Source organism: Drosophila nasuta, unplaced genomic scaffold (assembly GCF_023558535.2).
Source record: "Drosophila nasuta strain 15112-1781.00 unplaced genomic scaffold, ASM2355853v1 ctg14_pilon, whole genome shotgun sequence".
NCBI lineage: Eukaryota > Metazoa > Arthropoda > Insecta > Diptera > Drosophilidae > Drosophila > Drosophila nasuta.
The window spans coordinates 960,330-978,030 of NW_026869386.1; the positions used below are offsets into that span (position 1 = coordinate 960,330).

Consider the following 17,701-nt stretch of genomic DNA (forward strand, 5'->3'; position numbering starts at 1 on the left):
AAATTTACTTAAAACAGTAATGTTACTACAATCGAGTATGCTCGACTTTAAGATACTTTTTTTTATGAGATTTACTTGAACAAATTTTTGCCAATCAATACAATAAACGAAAAATATTTAAACTTAAAAAAGGAAAATAGTTTTGGATATTGGATACTCAAAATTCTTGAAGCAATTCAAATGGTAGAAATCTGAGACGTTAAAATGAGCTACTAACCCAGTTGATTTTGTTCGTATCATGATGCAACTTTGCGATGCGTTTGCGCAAAATGAGTTGACTGTGTTGGGTAGTTAACGGTGCAATTGGGAAATATTTTTTATTGGTCATAGCTAAAATATTGTTTTTTGTGTTTTATGTTCTTAACCGACCCATGGGCAGGGGGCCGCTCCATAATCACACGAGTGAAAACCATTTGATAACCATTTTACAAGGTGAAAATCGCCACAAAAAATTGATTAAAATGTTAAATCAGTTGTCCAAATTTGTTTGTGTTACGAAGTCTATCAGGCATGCTCCGGTTTTCACTTTCGGTTTTCGTTTTCGTTTTGAAAACGAAAACGAAAAAATTGGTGCTCCCGTTTTCACTTTCACAAGATTTTTTCGAATTGCAAAACGAGAAAATTTGATTTGCCGAAATGAAAAGTAAATGCCTTTTTCTATATTAAAAAGGATCTTATTTGCAAAATGAAAAAAAGTAGTTGACTCATTGGTTTATTGTCGTTCTTTTAAGACCGCCAGCAGATCAATTAGGCTTGTAATTATTTTTAAAACGACTAATATCTGACCCCACCTCAAATTTGGATATCAAATTTTGCCATCGGCAACAACAATTTTCGTTTTGGTGAGCGACCGATAAGTCCGACACCATGAGTTATCGCCTAAGCTGCCATACTTTTGATAGAATGAAAAAGCAAGTTAAAAATACTTGTATAATCAAACGGATGGCGATAAATTTGTTGAAGTTTGGTAAAATATGTTTTTTAAAAATTAATTAATTTAATTTAATTAGTTATGTGCTAAAAGTGTATAAAAAAAATTGTTGAAAACACCGGAATGAAATACATTGAAAAGGTGGCATCCCCATTTTTTGTGGGAAACAGCTGATTGCCGTTCAACTGATTTTTTTAAAGAAAGTTTCAAATCTTTCTTTGCAAAAAAGACAAAAAGCAAATATATTTAATTCAGGGGAAGCATAAATAAACAATGCAGGATAAAAATATCCTTATGTGAGTTCAATCCACGCACGAAATTGGACATACAAAAGACATTTTTTCGCGTTGTTTACTTTTAACCAAAACACAAGTCAGCTGTTTCAGCAGTAAAAAATGAAACGTTTCGATAGCAAAACGATGACCAAAAACGTGTGAAAACCGGAGCACCTAAAAACGAAAATCTCGGTTTTGGTCCCAAAACGAAAACGAAAACCGAAAGTGAAAACCGGAGCATGCCTGTATGACAGTTTTCGAACTGCTGAGAATTGCATGTGAAACATTTCCGATAATTCCGCAAGTATCGCACAAGAAGTCCAAAGTAGAGCTGGAAAACAATCGATGGTTTCGATGTTTTTGAAAGTAAACATCGATGGAACATCGGTGTGTTCAGTTAACAATACATACGCATGTTTACATTTTCACTTGTATGCATAGCGTCATTTAGAAACAACACTTCTCACAAACCAACACCATGGTTCGCTTCCAAGGAAATATAAATTTCACTTAATGTAATCAAAAATTTAATAAAAATTAAATAATGCGACACAAAAGCAATTTTACTTACGTTGTCCTCAATTCACAGATATAATAAAAACAAGCGATAGTGGCCAAAGAACCGATGTTTATAAAATTTAAAAAAGTCAATAGTATCGATAGTGGTATCGATTGTTTTCCAGCTGCATTTTCCACATGCATTTTGAAAACTGTGAAAGAGTTGTACTCCTCTGAGGTGCAAAAACATCGATGTTTCCCAGGCACAACATCGATATATCGAACAAAATTTTGGAATTTATAAAACGATCAAAAAGTAAACGAAAAAAGTAAATAAATGTATTTCAAAAACAACTTAAAATGAATATAACGGAGCACTTTTTTCAGTTTCGTACAAACTAACAATTCATTTTTTCTTATAAACTTGTTACGTTTTTAGGTATCGTTTGTGCCAGCAGTTGGGGGGTTATCGATATATCGCGAGGCGATATATCGGAGGTAAGAAATCGTAACTCCTAGGGTGGGAGGGAGTTTTAAACTGCTCCTCCTGTTAAATAGGAGATGAAAGAGAAACGTCAAATTTTTTTCAGGAAGGATCATGTGGATTTTGCTGAGTCGAGGAGTTGATTCTTGATCGAGGTTGGAGACGGTCCACCGCAAGAAGGAAGAGAAATTGCTTTTCGCTGGTCGAGTTTTTTTCTTGGGTTTTGCTTGTTCGCATCGTAGTTGTGATTTTAAAATTGGTATCACGTAAAGCCGGGTATTCAAAACCGACTATAACGTCCAAAAATATAACGGCGCGACAATCAATGGCATCACCGCTGGACAAGTGCGGACAACCGTCGCAGCACGACGACGCCAACACCACCAGCAGCTATCATCGCGGGAACGAGGCCCGAGTGTGGAGGCCCCTCACATCGCGACGACAGACGACGCCTGGAAAGTTGAGAAGCAACTTACAACCGCAACCACCAGAGCAACAGCAGCAGCAACAACCACTGAAATCCTGGTCTGGTGCGTCCGCTTTTATCGCTCATTGCGTAGCTGTTCTGTGCCCAAAGTGCCGGCAAGTGCAATCTGGAGGAGTGGTCACAGCACCAACGGTATATGCAAGTCCAAATACCACGTCAAGTGCGTAACGGCGAGCGACACCAGCGGCCACAATCACCGCTGGATAAGTGCGGGCAACCGTCGCCGCGAGAAGACACACGGCGCTTTAACGACGGGAGCAGCATCGACGACGTGGGATAGCGAGCGAGACGAAGCCACCAACCCTGTGGCAGGAGGAGGAGGCCGACTGGTGAGTCAGTGCCCGTTCTCGTTCCAATCGCCATTATCTGTGGTAGCGGATTGCTCGATCCAGCTCGCGATCGTCGTCAATTCTAAACTGCATAAACATAGACAGCAATTAATTCTTTTTTTCGAGATCTCTATATTTTTTTCTGCCGACCTTATCAGTAAATTATAAATTTTGTGAAGTAAATTAAAATTCAAATTAAATTAAAGTAGATAAACAACTATTTTCTTGTGCAAATGACAGAGTAGGGGCGACAAAACACCTTCATACATATGTACATACATACATTCTTAAAAATCTACTTGCTGCGGGATTATATGATTATGTTTACTAATTTATATATATATACACACATTTTATCTATTATAACCCATATCGCCCCTTCACCAATCCCAAGAGCTCTTAGGTAGGTTAAGGTAGATAAATACTTATATAAAAACATGCGTATATAAACTGGTAAATAAATATATACGAACCGCCCGGATGCGTTACATGTAAAAGAAGTTGTCCTTTACGCCGTTGCGGCTATATGGTGGTTTCTCTCGTCCTACTGCGTGATTTTTTTTTTAATCTTGCTCCTTTGCCATTCTAGAGTCCAAATATTTGTTTGTTATCTGTAAATAAAAATAAATAAATTAAATGTTAGTATTTAAGGAAAATTCTTGGATAATATAATTGTAATTACCTTGAACATGGTTGTGTGAGTTTTCTCAGCATGGTGGGGAGGGGAAATCCGCAGCGCTACGCCAGATGAGGAGCGGCCACTGACGTGGTGGCCAACGCAAGGGAGATGGCGCCGATGTGGCCATCTCAGGCAGGGTAGGTACACTGGGGTCCAACTGGGCCCTATTCAAACATAAAATTGGATCAGTGAGTGTATTTATTGTTGTTTTCTTTGTACTTACCGTCGTCAATAGGTTTTTTTTTTTGTATCTCCTTTTGTTTAGCGCAATTTTCAATTGCGCGGCAGCTGTTTTGTTTTTCTATTAGTGATGCGTTTCTTCCGTCTTAAAGCAGCTGTTTTGTATCGGTGGAGTTATCGATTGTGCGGACTGCGGGCCAGGGACGAAACTCAACCTGAATACCGATGAGCCAGCCGGCGCGACCCCAGGGAGGACAAAAAGTCCGTAACAAACTACATTTTGATTTAGGGAGATCAAATTAAATCTCTATTTTTATTCAAAAATAAGAGAATGTTTACGTGTTTTGCCTTTAGCGCTGCTCTACGCTCTGATATTAGCTGTTCAGCTTTCCTGAAGAGCCTTTCAGATTCGACTGATGTGGCTGGGACACATAGAAATCGACGAGCGAGTGGTTTTAGGTTATTGTCATCTTGGGAGCACTGAAAAGATACAAATTTAGAAAAGCTATGGTATTCAATTTGTTTATATGCTTACTTTCCAAAATTCCAAAGGAGCACTCTCTCTCTTCGATGTATCGATGTTGGCTCCGATGTTTTTGCAGCTCTACTCCTCTTCCTATTCTAATTTAATATGTTTATATATCTCGAAGATTGCGTCTTTAGCAATTCAGCTTACCAGTTTACCAACATTTCAGTTTACGTTTTTTTGGAATGTTTGAGTGTCCCGGAATGTAATGGGATACCAGATTATTTTATCGATCATGTTGAATGTGATATGATTGTCGTGGCTCATTTTGCATGATTGATGGTTCTATTCTATTCTAATTCTGCTGTCCGTAAGAATAGCGGCACGAGGCAGATTTTTGGATAGACCAAATTCGAGTGCTTTGTCAATTCCACATACAAAGCTTGCAATCCAATCGACTACCCACAAAAACCCAATTTGTTAAGCTTACTCTGGAGTATGTTCACGGAGTCAAATTCTTTCTTGAGGTCTAGACATGCTACTAAAACTTAGTATTGCTTTGACTTTAGCGATTGAACTTTATTGATTAGAACGTTGATGCACAATGCTGTAGATCTACGACGTCGAAAAGCATATGCTCTCTCTGCGATTATCGAGTTAGTGCGAGTGTGCTCCTACATTCTTTGTTTCACTAGTCCCTCTAGTATTTTGAAAGAAACACTTAATAGGCAGATTGCACTATTGGCAAAAAGTCCCGAATTGCGGCATTTTGACCATTTTTGAAGATAGAAACATGAAACTATGTACATGTACCTAAAAAATAAAGATCGAATTTCGGATTTTTTCTTTTTTCAATTGGACCACGCCTTCCTTCCCGCCCACCTTACCATGAGGTTTTTTATTATTTTTGTTTTAAAATATTTTAATGTAATTTATTAATTGAAACTAAACTAAATTTATTAAATTAATATATTTTTAGCAAATTCGCATTTTAAATTTGATTTGGATCCTTGCAAAATTAAATCAAAAATTAACTAGAGCCCAATATTAAGTTTAGTGACTCCATACCTTGGTGTCCAGTTAATAATTTATTCTTCACAAAGCTCTTCCTCCAACTCCAGGGAACTTTGCCCAAATATTTCGAGTTCATTATCTCCGCCTTCTTTTACCTGATTATCATTATTGTCTACACATGCCCATGTTATTGGGGGCTCAATATCAGGAGATTCCAAATTCTTGGTAGGCTTTTTAATAGTTTAATCTTTGGCGTTCCTTTAGATTTATAGTTGAAAACAGTGGGTCAGAGGTATCCAAAGCTCTATTAAACACATCTGATATGGTATTCAGGCGGCTGTTTTTCCTTGCATGAGAAAACATATCGAGTTTGTACAATTTTTTGCGCTCTTCTGACGTATTTTCACGGAGAGCCCCTAGTAGAAGTACGGAGGTTTCCAAAAATTGGTGCCAATGTACCAGTACTTTATGCAAAATTTGAGACATTGGATACCACTTATAAGTATTAACGAAGTATGTATATCAAGTACCTACTCTAAGTTTGGATGGGCGTACCTCAAACTCACATTATATAGCAACTAAAATTATATAAACACTTTTCAAAACGGCATGAACAATAGCATTGTATTTTCTGTTTCATAGACTAGTTCAAATGCTAATTTTCACTTTAACCTTGGTCCTGCCTCAGTATACGTCAAGCGTTTACGACCAGGCTTTTCGCGTGGAACATCATTTTAAGAAACTCAATTATGAACGAGGATGCAAGCCATTGCGCAGGCTTTTCTGTTGCATTTTCGTAAATTAGTCTTATTCAATCCGAAAAACGGGCAAAAATTTTAACCACTATTTGATTGTTAACAGTTTGGTTAATAACATTCAGCTTTAATATTCCCTTGACCGGCCTAGACGCACTAGTTACACTCCACAGAAACACAAATACATTTGTTACCAGGGACCTAAAAATATACCAACAACACATTGCACGATTGGACAATATATCACATGTACTAAAAATTTAGTGCCAATAATTAATATTACATACTTTGACGATTAAATTTCATATTCAAGCTTTTTTGTTTGATTTAATATTTAAATATAAATCTGACAGAAAAAATCACAAATTTTTCCGCCAATTTTTTTTTTTTAGAGGGTCCAGACCATAGTCTTTAAATATGGGCGAATAACAAATTACCAACGAAGTCTAAAATTTTTTAAAAATATGTTTCAGTATTCTTAAAGTATTCTAATTCAAAAAATAAAGTCAATTTAATCATACCGAACACAAAAAAAAATGTAAAAATGCCGCACTTAGCGACTTTTTGACCATAGTGGATTGGTCTGTAGTTCCTGACTATTGAGGTGTCTGAACCATGCTTGGGAAAGGGGACTACTCTAATCCTTATCCAGTTTTCAAGAATCTCGCCCATGGACGATTTCTAGATAAGCATCTCTAGAAAACAATTCTCCCTTCTGTGATCTAACCTTTGAATCATTTTGTAGGAAATGCCGTGTAAACATCCAACAGTGTTCTTGCAATCCCAATACAGTTCGTCTAAAAGTAAATTAAAATTAAATCGTTTGTTTTATTTTTTATTTACCCTTCGTATAACGCGAAAAACATAATTGGCGCAGCTGGTAAGATATGTTCTAAAAGAATAAATCAACAAACAGACCGTTAAAGGATTCTAACATTATCCAAGGTCAACGCGAATAACGTTGTGTCTTTTTAAATAAATATCCGCTAAAAACATCTACGTGCGTGAAGTGCAGTGAGAAATCGGAAAAACCAAGACATTTGTGTATCCGAGCAAGTGGACAGCATTAAGAATAGCACTAATCGAAGAATTCAAAACCCAAACACCATATGAAGAACTGCTGGGACGATTATATAACACCAACTGGAATGAAAATCTACGTAAGGTCACAGAAGAACTTGAGCGGAAGTCCTATATTGTCACTAACACTAATTAGCATTAGATAACGACCCTAATAACACAATATTGTATACAGTCGCTTTGAAAACAACAGTTAACAATAAAGGTACAGTCGAATGTGAGATGCCCGCCACCCCTTTTTAATAAAAGAAATATATTTTGCGGTATTTTTCTCAAAGTATACCGAATATACTGCAAAAATATTTAAAAAATATACCAAATGTTATATTTTGTATATCGATATAGTACCGCATTCAAAATATACCATAGACGGCGCAATATACCTGATTGTCAGCCAAAGCAACTAAGACCCCTAGTAAGTAGGCGTTTTTGCCCAATTTTTAGGAATCATAACTACTATAGTAGTTATTGTACATATATACCAAAACTCTAGCTTTAAAATTACGCTTGTTTTTCGATTTTTTTGATTTGCGGAGGCGGAAGTGAGCGTGACAAAAATTTGAAACAAACTTGATCTGCGTGCAAACATAACAAATGCTGTCGATAAAAATTATAGTTCTATCTCTTATAGTCTCTGAGATTTAGTGTTTCATACGGACGGACGGACGGACAGACACATAGACGGACAGACGGACTTGGCTAGATCGTCTCGGCTGTTGACGCTGGTCAAGAATATATATACTTTATAGGGTCGGACATGCCTCGTTCTACCTGTTACATACATTTCCTGCCCGCATAAAGTTATAATACCCTTCTACCCTGTGGTAGCGGGTATAAAAAGAAGAAAGTAATTAATAAAAGCAAATATTACAATTAACCCGCTTAGGTATATTTAAGTCGAAACTACTTAAATATGATCAAATAGATCATATCAATCATGAAAACTTAATTAATATATGTAAAAGCTACCAATTACAAATGAAATTTTTCTGATGTCTCATATACCACTTAGCAATCTCAAAGTTAAAACTTTTCAAATAATTTCATACCCAGACGGAAATGGACAGATCATTAGTGAAAATATTGAAGGGAAATTTTATTTACATAATAACTTTTTTTTCAAATACTGTTTCAAAGAAGAACATAAATGACCAATGCATTGCAAATACATATAATAAAACATGAAAGACCATTTTGTACTTTCAATAAATATCGCAAACAAGACCTTATACAAAAATTAAAACCAAATATTATAATAACTTGGAATATAACACGGACCAAACTAAACCAAAATTGTAACAATTTACATTGAAAAGATAGAATAATCAAAATATTTAATTGTAGAATCGAATTAAGAAATGTAAAATTATCAAATAGAGCCCAACATTTCACAACACTTATGTTTACAGCATACAATGTAAAGCAGGCCATCCACGGGCGAGCATGTTCGCGAATATGTTGTGCTCGACGAAATTTTTCTCGTGGATGGTAGCGTTCGTCGTCAAATTTCGTGTTCGTCAAAATGTTCGCATGAGATTAAAATTATTCTATTTTGTCTGTGTTTGCACGAACATGTTCGCCAATGGACGGCAACGTTTGCACGAACATCATTTGCGCAATCGTTTTGTAGAGAGAGAGCACGTATTTGCGCAGCGCAAAATGAGCAAAAAATGTTTGAAAGAATACATTTTTTGTCTGCAAAATCAATTATTATATTATTATATCGGCTGGCAAAAATCCTCTGCTGAACCCTCCCCGAGGGTGCTGGCTGGGTAGGATCTGTATTACCTCAGTGTCAACGGGTAGCAGATCTCTACTATACGTCGATATTTCAGGAACTGCAGATCCTAGCTGAGGACTCTGTTCCTTATCTTTCGGGCATCTGCCTGAAGATAAGTAGCAGAATCCATGGTACGAGGTGTCTGGCGGTCAGACTGAAAACGCTATGGGGGGCTCCCAAGAACAAAATTAGCCAACTATGGTCTCGGAATGGACTCTTTAAACTATTCAACTCGGGCTGGGATGTCAGCCCAAACGTCGGTGGAAGGCGTGACTGCTACCACCGGCGGGCACGGAGGGGGAGAGATCCTCTCTGCGTGTCGCCAGCGGTCCCACCTCTGAGGCGGCGGGAGCAGGCCGTACCAGTTGTAACAACACTGCCACCAAAAATTCGAGGTTGGTGCGCGCGGGTGCTGTGGTCTTAACCGACACGGACCAAAGAGCGCTGCGCCAACATCTACGGTGGAGGGGAACGTCTTCCTCTTCAGTCACCCCTGCCTATCGCCAGCACCTCCAAGGTTGCGCAGCGGGGCACGGGGGGGCTGAAGGAGAAGGCCAAAAATAGGGCGGCGACCCGTATTCACGCAAGGCTTAGTGGCGTAGCTAACCTGTCCGTCAAGGACCAGGAGAGGCTTGCCTGGGCCAACACGTGGATGCGGGAAAACCAACTTAGCCCCCTTCCAAAAGACAATAAAGTGCAGACCGGTTCTACCGGCCCTGCCAACAACAAGGTGGAGTCCATGGCAAGCAAGCGCCAACGGTCCGCTGAGAGTCCCAAGCAAGGGGCTCCAGTGAGCAAGAAGCTGCGAGCACCTGGCTCCACCAACACGGACTCGAACAGGACGAAACAGAGAGCAACGGTTGCTGAAACTGCCAGGCGGCATCTCGCCGTTGCTCTCATAGACAGAGGGACCCTAACGGGAAAATGTCTGCAGAGCGGTGGCGGTTGACCCATAGTAAGCTGGTCGACGCACTGTTTGTCAGGATGGAGAATGTCCCAGACAGTCCAATGCCTACATTCGAAGGCACTGGCTGGCTGAATGGTGTCAAGATCCTGACATGCAAGGACGACCCAACATTGCAGTGGCTGCAAGCGACCGTACCCAAACTGGACGGGCTGTGGGAGGGGCCAAGCTGGACGTGGTGGACAGGAATAATATTCCGTCCATGCCGAAGGCGAAAGTCCTTTTCCCAATAGTTGTCCAGGGAGAGCGGGCGCTTCAGCTGCTTAAAAGCAGCACCCGGCCATACCGACGAGTGATTGGTCCGTGCTGAAGGTTGATGAACCTTTACCCAGTGGTGGGCAGCACGTGATCATTCAGATCAACAAGGAGGCCGAGGATCTGCTATATAAACGCAATGGGAAGATGGCGTGGGGCTTAGGGAGCGTGTACCTTCGCCTCAAGAAACGTCATCCGAACGACAAGGACACACACACGCTGAGGTCTGGGGAGGTTGAGGCAGATCTCGGTCTCGAGAGCGTGACCGACGCCACCCAGCACCTCAGCCTGACTGACAAGACGGAGGAGGTGGGGAGGAACTGTCCATGGAGACGGGCCCCCCCGCGAGTTTGCTAACCTCTAATGAGTGTGCTGCAACTCAACCTCCATAAATCCAAAACGGCTTCGGCGGAGCTACTCCTTGCCCTGGAGGAAGTGTCCGCCTACGCGGCTTTGGTCCAAGAACCGTGGATAGCGTCGGGCAACACGGTGGCTGGACTGAAGTCGCCCAACTATGATTTATACGTCCCGACATTGGTAAGCAGATCGAGAACTGCCATCCTTGTAAAGAAGGGGCTAAAAGCTCATCTACTACCTAATTACAGCAACGACGATCTAACCGTGGTGGTGCTGGAGAGCCGTGAAGGATGTTTGCTGCTGGCATCCTGTTATATGGCCCACGACAAGCCGGCTCCACCTGACGAGCTGCGGAGGCTGGTGGACATGGTCTGCTCCTCCAATAAGCATATTATTATCGGAACGGACGCCAACGCCCACCATAGCGTCTGGGGAAGTCCCGACATCAACGACAGGGGTGAGTCAGTTCTTGATTTTATCCTTAACCATAAGCTTAGACTAGCCAACAGGGGTGAGGTATCTACCTATGTAGGTCCCACCTCCAGTAATGTGCTGGACTTAACGATTTCAACTGAGTGTACCAATGTTGAAGAGTGGAGGGTCCTGGACAGACCCTCCTTCTCGGACCATAAGTACATTCAATTTACCATTCCTTTTAACAGGGTACCTGCGGCTCAGCCGTTCAGAAATCCCCGTAACACGAACTGGGCGAAATTCTCTAGCCTTGTTTCCAAGTCTCTTGGTTCGCCGGGTAACATCAACTCGGTGCAGGACCTAGAAACTAATGTCAATGTCCTTTCTGCAGGACTACTTTCAGCGTTTCGCCAATCTTGTAGACTCTCAAGACCGACGAGAAGATCGAAGCCACCCTGGTGGAACCCAGATCTCTCATCGCTACGTGGAGAGCTTACTAGCATGTTTCAACTTGCTAAGAAGGCGGACAACGAATATGTCTGGGACGAGTATAGGTCTCTCCTGAAGTCGTACAAGAAGATGATCCGATCATCCAAAAGGTCTTCATGGAGAACCTTCTGCTCGGACCTGGATAACATCAAAGACACCTCCAGACTGAGGAAGCTGCTGTCCAAGCAGGCTTCCAGTCCTAGTCTGCTCAAGTCGGGCGATGGAGCGTGGACGGAGACCAGTGCTGAAACTCTTGAAGCACTGCTCTCAACTCATTTCCCGGGATGTATTGGAATAGAGAATAGTGACTGGCAGCTCTTTCCTAGTCTCCCAGTTATGAGACTCCCTGCCAGTCTAATTACAGATAACAAAATAATTTGGGCTATCAACTCCTTTGCGAAGGTCAGGTCGCCCGGTCTCGATGGACTTTCGCCAGCAATGCTGCAAGCCAGCAAGCCCACGATTGTTCCGTGGCTATCGGGTATCTATTCGGCGTGCCTCGCATGGGGTCATATCCCCACTCTTTGGAGGACCTCGAAAGTCATTTTCCTGCCCAAGGCGGGCAAATGCAGTCATGTGGTCCCAAATGACTTTCGGCCTATCAGCCTAACCTCTTTCCTGCTAAAAACATTGGAAAAGCTACTTGATTTGCACATCAGAAGCAACTCAATGCATCTGTTGTCCCCAAATCAGCATGCGTATACAAAGGGCAAGTCCATTGAGTCTGCTCTCCATGCTCTAGTAGCCTCCATAGAAAAAGCGGACCACTATAAAGAATATGCCTTGGGTGCATTTCTTGACATTTCAGGCGCCTTCAATAACGTCACCAATGATGCTATTATGAAGGGCCTTACCTCAATTAACACGGCACCAGCGATCCACAGATGGGTCAACCGCCTTCTTTGTGACAGGCGGGTGGTGGCTACGTGGGCGATGCGGCCATTACAAAGGTAGTGCGAGGTGGCACTCCCCAGGGTGGGGTTCTCTCGCCTCTCCTTTGGAATTTGGTCGTAAATAGCCTACTTCTAAAATTTACTAGACGGGCCCCCAAGTTAATTGCCTATGCTGACGACATAAGCATTTTGATAACTGGGAAATGCCCAACCACCCTTAGTTCCGTAATGGAACTTACTTTGCGGGAAGTTAAAGCATGGGCCGAATCAGCCGGGCTCAGCATTAACGCGGATAAAACGGACCTTATCCTCTTCACGAAGAGGTATAAGGTACCTGCGTGGTCCCCCCCAAAAATAGGCTGCACTATGCTAAAGCCGAGCCTAGCAGTAAAATACCTAGGTGTGGTCCTGGACAGCAAACTGACATGGAAGCTCAATGTGTTAGAAAGGGTGAAGAAGGCCACCGGAGCCTTGTACATGGCGAAGAAGATGCTTAGTTGCACTTGGGGCCTCTCTCCTAATCTAATGCGGTGGATATACATCTCAGTTGTTCGCCCTATCCTCACCTACGGTGTTCTAGTGTGGTGGCAGGCCACTGAAAAAAGGACGTACCTATCCATCATGGAAAGGACACAGCGTCAAGCGCTACTGTGTATCACAGGCGCTCTCAGGTCGACGCCAACTAAAGCCCTCGAGGTAATAGCTGGTGTGGAACCATTACACCTATACGCGCAATCCATAGCCGCAAAATCGTCCCTACGGATTGCCGCAACTGGCAATTTGGGTCTGCTAGGCTATGGTCACAGCGCCATTGGTAGGGAGACTAGTAGAGACTTGGACTATACTATCCCCTTACCAGTACTGACCATATTAACACTATATTCTTGGAACCGGAGTGCTGGCGGGAAGGGTTATGCATTCCCGAAGCCCTCAACCTCTTCACCGACGGTTCGAAGATGGATGATGGTGTCGGAGCGGCCGTATACTGCCCGGACCCGGTCTCCAAACAATCCTATAAACTCCCAGACCATTGCAGCATCTTCCAGGCGGAAGTTTTTGCCATTGGCAAGGCTGCCGAATTGGCTCGGGGTTTACAGCGTGATCACACCTCTATTAACATCTTTGTTGACAGCCAGGCTGCAATAAGATCAATGCACTCTGATGTGGTCAAGTCCAAAGTTGTCCTGGACAGCAGAAGAGCAATAGAGTCGCTGAACGCATCTGCGGTCGTGCGAATCTATTGGATCCCAAGCCACCAGGGCATCGATGGCAACGAGATCGCAGACACACTCGCCAAAGAGGGAGTGGGGCTCGATGTTGGCAACATGTGCAATGTTCCGATATCCCTGCGAACTCTAGGCAGTGAAATTGAGGTGCGCTCTAGACTTCAGTGGGACGCGAGCTGGCGTAATGCCAACTCGTGCAAAACTGCAAGGCTGATGTGTGCCTCTACTAACAAAAACTTAACCAAATTCGTCATGCAGCTTTCAAGGAAAGACTGCAGGCTAATGCTAGGCATTTTAACTGGCCACTGTATGTCAGCTGTCCATGCTGTAAAGATGGGCATCACGAACAGTGATCAGTGCAGGAAATGCAACGAACCCGGGGTTAAGGAAACACTTGAGCATCTTCTCTGTAGATGCCCAGCGTTATCCCGACTCCGGTTGAAATACCTTAATTCGCCGTGCCACAACGATCTTCGGGACGTCTCACGGCTATCTCCTAGGATGCTGCTGGCTTTTGCCAAAAATGCATCCATACTGCGCGATTTCTGAGACGTAGATAAGCTACCGATTCAGCTACGGACCTCCACTGGTCTATGCTTTGCCCCGTACTGGGGCAGCCGGTCCTACCTAACCTAACCTATATTTCAATTATTATGCGCCCAAGGCTCTGGGGAGAAAATTCCTGTTAAGAATTTCAGGTCTTCATAACTTTGGCCATTACTAAATGACATGTTGACTGCTTGAAAATTTGCGACAAATGATGTTCGCGAACATGTTGGCCCTAGTTGGTGGGCAAATGAAATACAAGTAGGCGAGCATATTCGCGAACATGCTCGCCCGTGGATGGCCTGCTTAACTAAAATAGAGCCATTATCATACTTAGAAACAAAATAAATGGTTTTGTATAACAATAAGGAAAATATTATCTACAAATATTCAACAATTACAAATGTAATTACAAATTAATCTTAATTCTTATTGTAATATACTACTTAGCAAGTAAGAAAATCAAAACACTTTTCAACACAATCATACAAAATACATATGTAAGAAAAAATTAAACGAACACAAGTGCTAATGCTGAAAAGGAAATTACAGAAAAACCAGTCCCGCTTACATATGTACACTGAATTAAACGCTTTAGGACAAGCAAATTTCTATAGGTTGGGGGAGTGACATATCCACTACCAGACCCATCTCTCGTACGTGACACATTCTCGTAATTATCCCCCATCTTCCAAAAGATCCTATTGCATTTACATAAAGATCATATTATATTCTAAAAATAAACTCGTCGCGACGGCGACCAATCGTCGCAAACAAAAAGATCCACTCCATGCCACTTTCAAAGTCCAAAGATCAATTAAAATTTTCTATTGCAATTTGAGGACTCAGCCTTCAAACACATACACAAGATATTACACATACTCGTATGTCGCAATAACAAGTTTCTTGTTCAAACTCAACATATTGTAAAGTTAGTTTTTACTTTTCTCAGACAGTTTTCTTGCAATCCCAAAATCTAAAAGTAAATTAAAATAAAATTGTTTATTTTATTTTTTATTTACCCTCCATGTAACACGAAAAACATAATTATATAAAAGTTCACAACATTTTTTCACATAAAATAAACATAATAAACGGGGCGATATGGCCCCGCACTAAGACGTGTTTCGTTGGAAGACCTTCGCGGCACGCATCACAAGTGGTATAAACTTTAACCTACCGGGAGAGAGAATGTCGTATGGTATCGTTGATGATATTGAGTTTTGTGATTCTGGTGAACGTTTGAGCAAAAATTTCACTAAAAATGTTTGAAGTTTTTCGTCAATTTAAAATCGTCTAATCAATTTAAAAAAAGTTCATTCTCCATTGAAGCAAAAATGCTGAAAATTGTTCACGTTATGCTGCCAATTTCAAAAACCATGCTTCGAGTAAAACAACTTTAAAGGTTTTATATGCCATTACTTAACATGTGACGGTCTTCCAAAAAAAAAAACTTGAATTAAGGGTAAAAACTAGTTTTTCCACCCAATTTTTTTTCTGTATTCTAAGATAATTAAACTGTCTTTTTAGTAAAAAAAATGTATTGCTTCGGTATGCCCCATTTCTGCAGCCGCAAAAACTGGATTTTCTTTAATATACATATTTTAAATGTTACAGGTGCCCCATGAAATGCCCCGTTTCCACAGCACCAACAAATTGGGGTTTTCTCGGATTTTTTTTAATGTAGTTCAAATGTTACACTTGCCCCGTGTAAAAGCCCATTAAAACTCGGATTTTCTACGTTCGTGTGTAAATGTGTAAATTTTTAACGTGCGGAAAAGCAATATATTTTGCAAGTTTTATATATTCTAGAGTGACAGTTTTTGGCAACCTTTATGACCCTAAATTTATAACGGAAATGGTAAAAAAACTTAAATTTATGGTCACATCACTCTAAAACTTGCCTATTAAAAAAATTCAATTATTAACACAAAAAAAACAGGCGACGATAGCCCAAGCTAATATTATTTTAACTTGGTTGCAATATTTTATTGATTTCAAATTTGATATATAATCTTGCGACTTCAAAATATTAATTAATACTATTTCTTTTCACCAGAAAATGAACCAAACGTTAATTTTAATTTTTTTTATATTTATGCTTCATGCTTCTCTTCGCTTTGCCGATATGAATGCGGAATAATAGGTTGTCGCGTTTTTCGCATGCGGAACTGCAACTTTGATATCCACATTAGAGGTGGAGAACTCTCGATGGCACTATCGGGGCTATCGATGGTTGGCCACTATCGATAGTGGACAATCGCTATCGTCGATAGTGGTCTATATTTTTTCAAATTTCTTTGTATACCCGCATCCTCCATAGAGTCGGAGAGGGTCTTCAGCAAAGCAGGGCAAATCATTTCAAATAGGCGTACAAAATTATTGGTTGAAATAAATATATACTTTAAACAAATATGGATTATTTTAAAAACTTATTAAATTATTTTCTTTTACTGCATTATCGATAGTTTATGGAAACTATCAATAACTATCGATGGCGCAGACTATCGATAGTTCTCCACCACTAATCCACATACATTCCAGTATCAGAGTATCGATACTCTTAAAATGCTTTTTGTGATGGGAACTGTGGGAGGAAATGTCGCCGCATAAATTTTGCGTGCCGTTTTTATACCCGCTACCCATAGGGTTTATAACTTTGTGCCGGCAGGAAATGTATGTAACAGGTAGGAGGAGACATCATCAGCGTCAATAGCCGAGACGATCTAGCCATGTCCGTCTGTCCGTCCGTCCGTATGAACACCTAGATCTCAGAGACTATAAGAGATAGAGCTATAATTTTCGACAGCATTTGTTAAGTTTGCACGCAGATCAAGTTTGTTTCAATTTTTTGCGCCCCCACTCCCACCCCCGCAAATTGACAAAGCAGCTAGAGATGCGAGTTTTGGTATATAGAATAATGAATATAGTCCTCGTGATTTCTAAATTTGGTTGCGATCAGATAAAGAAATACATTTGTATGGGCAAAAACGCCTACTTACTAGGTGTCGTAGTAGGCTGACGATCTGGTATGTTTTTCACTCTATAGTATATATTGAGTATAGTACCATATCAATATATGGTATTTTGTGGTATCTCAATTTTGTGTATTTAAAAAAAAATACCGCAATATTTTGCTTTTATTCAAAATGGGTAGCGGGTATCTGACAGTCGAGCACACTCGATTGTAATTTTCATACTTGTTTTTTTTTTTAATTTGTTGCTCGCAATATTAGCACATTTATTCTAATTTGCGTTTTGAGTTCAGAATGAAATTGGTTGGTGTTCTAATTTGTTTTAGTTGCACCGTAATTTATATGACGGTAAATTTATCGCAACAATTCAAACAACCTTATAACATCAAATAGTATTCAAAACATTATGCGGACTAAGATCCTTAATAACTCCGAGTAACTCTCACAGCCTATTGCCACTCTTTAAACTAATTCTCCGACTATAGGAATATTGGTTAAAATCATGGCCAAATAGTTATTTTGACTCCTTTAGTTCGTCTTCGATTTAAATTTAGAAAGAGAAGAGATCAATCCACATTCCTACATTAAGGAATTGTAATTGAAGACATGAGTGTCATGAGAAAA

At 40.7% G+C, this 17,701-nt stretch overlaps 2 long non-coding RNA genes across 2 annotated transcripts; both read right to left on the bottom strand.

Moving 5' to 3' along the window:
- Window positions 1–1,452: 1,452 nt before the first annotated feature.
- On the bottom strand, window positions 1,453–2,025 carry LOC132797595 (uncharacterized). Its single transcript, XR_009633735.1, has 3 exons — window positions 1,778–2,025; window positions 1,618–1,715; window positions 1,453–1,537 (listed from the first exon to the last, which is right to left on the bottom strand). It is a non-coding gene; the product is annotated as an uncharacterized LOC132797595 (long non-coding RNA).
- Window positions 2,026–3,412: 1,387 nt separating this feature from the next.
- Window positions 3,413–4,045, bottom strand: LOC132797594 (uncharacterized). Its single transcript, XR_009633734.1, has 3 exons — window positions 3,907–4,045; window positions 3,687–3,847; window positions 3,413–3,615 (listed from the first exon to the last, which is right to left on the bottom strand). It is a non-coding gene; the product is annotated as an uncharacterized LOC132797594 (long non-coding RNA).
- Between the last annotated feature and the right edge of the window lie 13,656 nt (window positions 4,046–17,701).